The following is a 7,674-nucleotide window of genomic DNA, read 5'->3' as shown; positions in this document are numbered from 1 at the left end:
CAATTGCACTGCCTGCGTCTCAGAACTGCGGCCGCCTTGATCTCATGAGGTTATCGTTGCCCACGTGTGCATGACGTCAGAGAAAGTCGGGATCAAGTCAGACACAAATCTAACCAGCATGCATTGGGCGGTGATCGCCGGTGATCGATTCTGCACAGACCGGGCTCATCTCAAATGAGCCACTTGTCTAGGATCTGTCGGCATGGTTATACTGGCCTGTGGCCTTCTTGGAGGCCTTGATGATATCGGAGGGGGGCTCCCATTTGAAGCAGGGCTCCAGATTGGCCATCTTTATGGTCATTATTGAGGACAGGGTGCCATCCAATGCTAGGCTGTTTCTTCTCTTGGTTTTGTTCAGTCCCACAACTGAAAACACCCTCTCAGCATCTGCGTTCCATTTCAGTTTCGTCCTGCAGGGATATCATTGGCATGGTCTGATCATTTAGAAACTCCTCACCCAGAAGGTCATGCTCCTCTGACCCATGGTATGGGAGGAGATGGGGAAACCTATTTATGAAAGTAGAGTTACAAGTTGTTACGTTTTAGGTATATAGTCATCAACCAGCAGCAGTTCATACACATCTTTGAGGAGAAGCCACATAAGAATATCTCATGTGCAGTTTAGGAGTGAACACACCTCATCATAAAACACAGGGTATTTTAGCTAAGATGATAGACAATAATTAGAGAAAAAAAACTAACCTTTCAACAAAGTACAGGACATCTTCGATGTCACTTTCAGCCCTCTGCCGTACATCTACAAATTGTGCGTGCTTGATCAGTGGCTCTTCCAGTGGCAGCTTCTTAAGTGCATAGTCCACAGCACTTGTCAGGAAACACAACACAGCTTCATGGAATGAATCCACCTGCTGTGGTGTGATGTCACCCTCGTCGAGTAATCTGTTAAGTTTAGCCCTGGTTGTGAACCCAATGTTCAACTTTCTTCCTGTCACAGATACAGCATATCAGAATAAGGTACAAGGCTAAATATCACATATCACAGTGTTTGATCATAATAATAGTCAAATACTAACCTGGTAAATGGTTTGCCTTTTCTTTAAAGGCAATTTCACAAGGCTCCTCATGGCACTGCAGAGCTGCTGGAACCATAAACTTGGAACATAGCTTGCGTTCGAATTTCACCATCTATAACAGACATTTACAAAAATAGTAGGTGAAACCTGTTTTAGAGGATCCCTGCAGATATCAGCAAGAAACACAGAATGGAAAAAAACAGCAAAATCCAATCCCACCTCATCATGTAACAAAAATATTGATGACTGCTCTCTCTGAAGCAGCAAGTTGAAAGAAGTGAAAGTTGGTACTGTGGCTTGGAAGAACAGCAGGTATACTTCTATTGCACACATTTCCTGTATTTATGTTAAATTCTTTGGAATACATTCACCACACTAAATCATGTTCACACGCACAAACAAATAATTTATTTCAAGATTTAAAGTTTAAGAGAGTGAGTACTCAATTGGACGACATTTCATTGCTACATACCTAGTCTCAGCTCAGCTTCTTATCAGACTTCATGAGGTAGTGACCGTTTCTTCTCCTTTTGTCTTTCGCGGCAATGGTATCTCTTCTTCTGTCGCTAACTTCGGGGTGCAGCGCATATGGTTCATCTACCGTCGGGGAGTTTGAAAAAAAGGAACGAACGAGTCTCGGCCGATTTTTTTTGCGTGAGAAATTGAATGTGTGGCGTGAGTGCGTGTGAAAACAGGCAAAAACGTGTGTCACACGGCGAAAGCGGGAGAGTTGGCAGCTCTGTATCCTGTTACCATTATCCCGGTCGTGACTTGTTTCATGCATCAGGTAATTAATCGGCATGAAATGGTTGGATGGAAACCTGGTTATAAAAAAAAAAAATTATCCGCAAACATCCTTTCTGAATTTAAAAGTAATCATCTAGTTTTTCAAAATGTTTGTTGGTAATGTAGCGGATTACAGTTAGGTGTTTTGTAATCCTTTACATGTAATAGATGACATGTAATCCTTTACTCCTCAACCCTGAAGACGTCAAACGTTCTGTTTTATCTCCGTTTTCAGATCAGTGCAGAAGACGTAGGAGATGATAAAACAGCAGCTACTTTAGTAAACTATTGAGATGTAAGCACACCTGCCGGCCCAGCTCTCTAGTGTTGATCACAGTAGTGCGGGGGTAAGTCGCTCTGGATAAAAGCGTCTGCTAAATGACCAAACTGTCATTACAAACATTGTAACATCTTCAGTGACATAAACGGGCAAACTGACTCTACATCCTGTTTATCTCGAGATTTCTAAAGGTGAAATTCAAAAGAAGGTAGTCAGCTTGTTTTCCCTATTTGTAAAATTATGTTATGCAACGTTTAGAAACAGATGTTGTCTTGCATGCAACTACTCCACTATGCGATGATGTCATCGATAAACGGACGCGCATGCATGCCACATGGAATGTTCTCTATGCACCACGCTTGTTTATGTTGCAAACATAAAAAACGCGTAAAGCACCGGGCATTCAACGATGACAGCTTGTCAAATCGGCCATTTATACGTGTTATGCATTAGGTTATTAAATGTGGACTGTCGAAGCTTATTTCTAATATCCACACCTTTGTTTTGACCTCCATAACATTCCGAGTCGCCTGAAGCATTGTGGGTACGATGATTTGTAAACTAGACGCTGTTCGGCTGCATAGAAAACCCGGCAGGATCAACTATTTGAATTTGAATCATGTGGCCAGGCAAGGGAGTAGCGTCCAGCTGTATCCCAGGAGCCAGGCCTCTCGCTAAAAGAGTCCCTGGTTAAACTGGCCCCTCAGCAAAACATTGCCACACCTACTGACACGTAATTTCCTTTTATTTTGGCGTCTGTTACGGCTCAGAAGGAAGTGATTACCAGCACAAGAGATGTGGTAAGAACATTAATTCATTGATTTATTGATACACTGATTGCATCATTTACATAATAAATGCACACATTTGGACTTTTGTGCAGACAAGCAATAAATAAAGTAAATATATCAACCTATAGTTAGCCAGGCTAGCTATCTTAGCTGTGTAACGATAGCTAACTAACTTTTGTACATCGCGTTGTTCCGTACATTTGACATTATTTTAGCGCCCCAAAAACGTAATTCTTCCAGGTCAACTGTAATATGAATACCATTGTAAAACACAATTTCTCCCCTTTCCAGCAAAATCAATGATGAGACCTTCATGCTGCCCATCTCTGCATGATTGAAGAAGGCATTGGAGCTCCGCCGGGTCTTTTTAAATATGTCGTGTGGGGAAACAGCTTTTTTCACCCTATTTGTCCAACTTATCACCTCTAAAATGTAAATAAAACACTATAAAGAGTTTATATAATGTCTCATTACATACCTATTTGAAGGTTTGTGTCAAATGTAGTCCCCTGTAGCTCAGTTGGTAGAGCATGGCGCTTGCAACACCAGGGTTGTGGGTTCGTTTCCCACGGGGGGGCAGTATGAAAATGTATGCACACACTAACTGTAAGTCGCTCTGGATAAGAGCATCTGCAAAAATGTAAATGTAAATGTAAAATTTGAATAGGCTTTTTAAGGCGCCGCTAAATTTACCTTCACAATTAAACTGCGGCTGTCACAGTTTTTGAGAGTCATGATGGCTCGCAGTGATTACACAAAAGATTAACAATTGATTGAATTAACTATTGATGAACTCACAAGTAATTAACTTTACAATCACCATTACACTCACCATTGATCATTTCTTGTTTTAATCTGCAAGAGAAGCACTACACCTGGTGGAAAGAGGCTGTACGGCACAGAATGAGTTTCATATTGGCTGCTGTACGTTACGTCGTGTGTGACACATCACAATTTAACGTACAGCGTCAGAGGGGTCAGTTTGTTCAACTTTTCTCCAATACTATTGGTTCATTACCATGTCAATCAACGCTTGAATAGAAACGTAGTTCACACCCAGGATTTTGATGCCTACACAGTCGCTACAGTCCCATTTGTTTTCATTGCAGCCTTGTTTAAATGCCACGGTTGCGCAAATGTGTACGGATTGGGGGTTAGTCACTGTTAGCATGCAAATACATTTCAGCTACAAAACCTGCTAGGTGAATCTTTTTGGTTAACATATGCTTAATGCCAGACTGGTTGATAGTGCTTAAATTGATGTTTCAATCCCAGATTGCCCCTTTAAGACATTTACATTTACATCATTTAGCAGACGCTCTTATCCAGAGTGACTTACAAATTGGTGCATTCAACTTATGATAGCCAGTGGGACAACCACCTTTTTTTTCTTTTTTTATGGGGGGTGGGAGAAGAAGGATTACGTTATACTATTCCAGGTATTCCTTAAAGAGGTAGGGTTTCAAGTGTCTCCGGAAGGTGGTCAGTGACTCCACGTCGTGGGGGAGCTTGTTCCACCATTGGGGTGCCAGAGCAGCGAATAGCTTCCGTAGAGGTAGGGGAGCTAGCAGGCCAGAGGTGGATGAACGTAGTGCCCTCGTTTGGGTGTAGGATCAGAGCCTGAAGGTAAGGAGGTGCCGTTCCCCTCACAGCTCCGTAGGCAAGCACCATGGTCTTGTAGTAGATGCGAGCCTCAACTGGAAGCCAGTGGAGTGTGCGGAGGAGCGGGGTGACATGAGAGAACTTGGGAAGGTTGAACACCAGACGGGCTGCAGCGTTCTGGATAAGTTGAAGGGGTTTAATGGCACAGACAGGGAGCCCAGCCAACAGCGAGTTGCAGTAATCCAGACGGGAGATGACAAGTGCCTGGATTAGGACCTGTGCCGCTTTCTGTGTAAAGTAGGGTCGTACTCTGCGAATGTTGTAGAGCATGACGCTGCAGGATCGGGTCACCGCTTTGATGTTAGCGGAGAACGACAGGGTATTGTCCAGGGTCACGCCAAGGTTCTTTGCACTCTGGGAGGAGGACACAATGGAGTTGTCAACCGTGATGGCGAGATCATGTCGCGGGCAGTCCTTCCCCGGGAGGAAGAGCAGCTCCGTCTTGCCGAGGTTCAGCTTGAGGTGGTGATCCGACATCCACACTGATATGTCTGCCAGACATGCAGAGATGCGATTCGCCACCTGGTTATCAGAAGGGGGAAAGGAGAAAATTAATTGTGTGTCGTCTGCGTAGCAATGATAGGAGAGACCATGTGAGGATATGACAGAGCCAAGTGACTTGGTGTATAGAGAGAATAGGAGAGGGCCTAGAACTGAGCCCTGGGGGACACCAATGGTGAGAGCACGTGGTGCGGAAACAGATTCTCGCCACGCCACCTGATAGGAGCGACCTGTCAGGTAGGACGCAATCCAAGAGTGAGCAGCGCCGGAGATGCCCAACTTGGAGAGGGTGGAGAGGAGGATCTGATGGTTCACAGTGTCAAAGGCAGCGGATAGGTCTAGAAGGATAGTTAGCTTTGCCTCCGTGACACAGAGAAGAGCAGTCTCAGTTGAATGACCAGTCTTGAAACCTGACTGGTTTGGATCAAGAAGGTAATTCTGAGAGAGATAGCAGGAGAGTTGGCTAGAGACGGCACGCTCAAGAGTTTTGGAGAGAAAAGAAAGAAGGGATGCTGGTCTGTAGTTGTTGACATCTGAGGTTTTTTGAGGAGGGGTGCAACTCTCGCTCTCTTGAAGACGGAAGGGACATGGCCAGCGGTCAAGGATGAGTTGATGAGCGAGGTGAGGTAAGGGAGAAGGTCTCCGGAAATGGTCTGGAAAAGAGAGGAGGGGATAGGGTCAAGTGGGCAGGTTGTTGGGCGGCCGGCCGTCACAAGTCGCAAGATTTCATCTGGAGAGAGAGGGGAGAAAGAAGTCAAAGCATAGGGTAGGGCAGTGTGAGCAGGACCAGCGGTGTCATTTGACTTAATAAATGACGATCGGATGTCGTCAACCTTCTTTTCAAAGTGGTTGACGAAGTCATCCACAGAGAGGGATAAGGGAGGGGGAGGAGGAGGGGGATTCAGCAAGGAGGAGAAGGTGGCAAAGAGCTTCCTAGGGTTAGAATTTAGAGTGGTAGAAAGTGGCTTTAGCAGCGGAAACAGTGGAAGAGAATGTAGAGAGGAGGGAGTGAAAAGATGACAGGTCCGCAGGGAGTCTAGTTTTCCTCCATTTCCGCTCGACTGCCCGGAGCCCTCTTCTGTGAGCTCGCAATGAGTCGTCAGGCCTTTAAAAAAGCGAGCAGTATGGACCTAGCACAGGGTTAGGCCATACAGCTTTCCCCTTAATATCTTCCTTCAAGTTATTAAAGGGGCAATCTGGGATTGGTACATAACATGTTTTACTTAAAAAAATAATGATACTGTACAGTGGGGAAAAAAAGTATTTAGTCAGTCACCAATTGTGCAAGTTCTCCCACTTAAAAAGATGAGAGAGGCCTGTAATTTTCATCATAGGTACACGTCAACTATGACAGACAAATTGAGGAAAAAAAATCCAGAAAATCACATTGTAGGATTTTTAATGAATTTATTTGCAAATTATGGTGGAAAATAAGTATTTGGTCACCTACAAACAAGCAAGATTTCTGGCTCTCACAGACCTGTAACTTCTTCTTTAAGAGGCTCCTCTGTCCCCACTCGTTAGCTGTATTAATGGCACCTGTTTGAACTTGTTATCAGTATAAAAGACACCTGTCCACAACCTCAAACAGTCACACTCCAAACTCCACTATGGCCAAGACCAAAGAGCTGTCAAAGGACACCAGAAACAAAATTGTAGACCTGCATCAGGCTGGGAAGACTGAATCTGCAATAGGTAAGCAGCTTGGTTTGAAGAAATCAACTGTGGGAGCGATTATTAGGAAATGGAAGACATACAAGACCACTGATAATCTCCCTCGATCTGGGGCTCCACGCAAGATCTCACCCCGTGGGGTCAAAATGATCACAAGAACGGTGAGCAAAAATCCCAGAACCACACGGGGGGACCTAGTGAATGACCTGCAGAGAGCTGGGACCAAAGTAACAAAGCCTACCATCAGTAACACACTACGCCGCCAGGGACTCAAATCCTGCAGTGCCAGACGTGTCCCCCTGCTTAAGCCAGTACATGTCCAGGCCCGTCTGAAGTTTGCTAGAGTGCATTTGGATGATCCAGAAAAGGATTGGGAGAATGTCATATGGTCAGATGAAACCAAAATAGAACTTTTTGGTAAAAACTCAACTCGTCGTGTTTGGAGGACAAAGAATGCTGAGTTGCATCCAAAGAACACCATACCTACTGTGAAGCATGGGGTGGAAACATCATGCTTTGGGGCTGTTTTTCTGCAAAGGGACCAGGACGACTGATCCGTGTAAAGGAAAGAATGAATGGGGCCATGTATCGTGAGATTTTAAGTGAAAACCTCCTTCCATCAGCAAGGGCATTGAAGATGAAACGTGGCTGGGTCTTTCAGCATGACAATGATCCCAAACACACTGCCCGGGCAACGAAGGAGTGGCTTCGTAAGAAGCATTTCAAGGTCCTGGAGTGGCCTAGCCAGTCTCCAGATCTCAACCCCATAGAAAATCTTTGGAGGGAGTTGAAAGTCTGTGTTGCCCAGCGACAGCCCCAAAACATCACTACTCTAGAGGAGATCTGCATGGAGGAATGGGCCAAAATACCTGCAACAGTGTGTGAAAACTTTGTGAAGACTTACAGAAAACGTTTGACCTGTGTCATTGCCAACAAAGGGTATATA

General features: G+C 44.7%; 1 long non-coding RNA gene across 2 annotated transcripts; it reads left to right on the top strand.

Annotated features, from left to right (window-relative positions):
• Window positions 1-1,732: 1,732 nt before the first annotated feature.
• Window positions 1,733-3,372, top strand: LOC121559798. Of its 2 annotated transcripts, XR_005998822.1 has the most exons (4): window positions 1,733-1,821; window positions 2,056-2,167; window positions 2,871-2,900; window positions 3,183-3,372. It is a non-coding gene; the product is annotated as an uncharacterized LOC121559798 (long non-coding RNA). The 2 variants fall into 2 exon arrangements; XR_005998821.1 differs by having other exon boundaries at window positions 2,056-2,900.
• Window positions 3,373-7,674: the final 4,302 nt, after the last annotated feature.

The sequence above is a fragment of the Coregonus clupeaformis genome, chromosome 1 (assembly GCF_020615455.1).
Source record: "Coregonus clupeaformis isolate EN_2021a chromosome 1, ASM2061545v1, whole genome shotgun sequence".
NCBI classification, from domain to species: domain Eukaryota; kingdom Metazoa; phylum Chordata; class Actinopteri; order Salmoniformes; family Salmonidae; genus Coregonus; species Coregonus clupeaformis.
The sequence above is the reverse complement of the archived record's forward strand: the minus strand, read 5'-3'. Positions and strand labels throughout refer to the sequence as shown.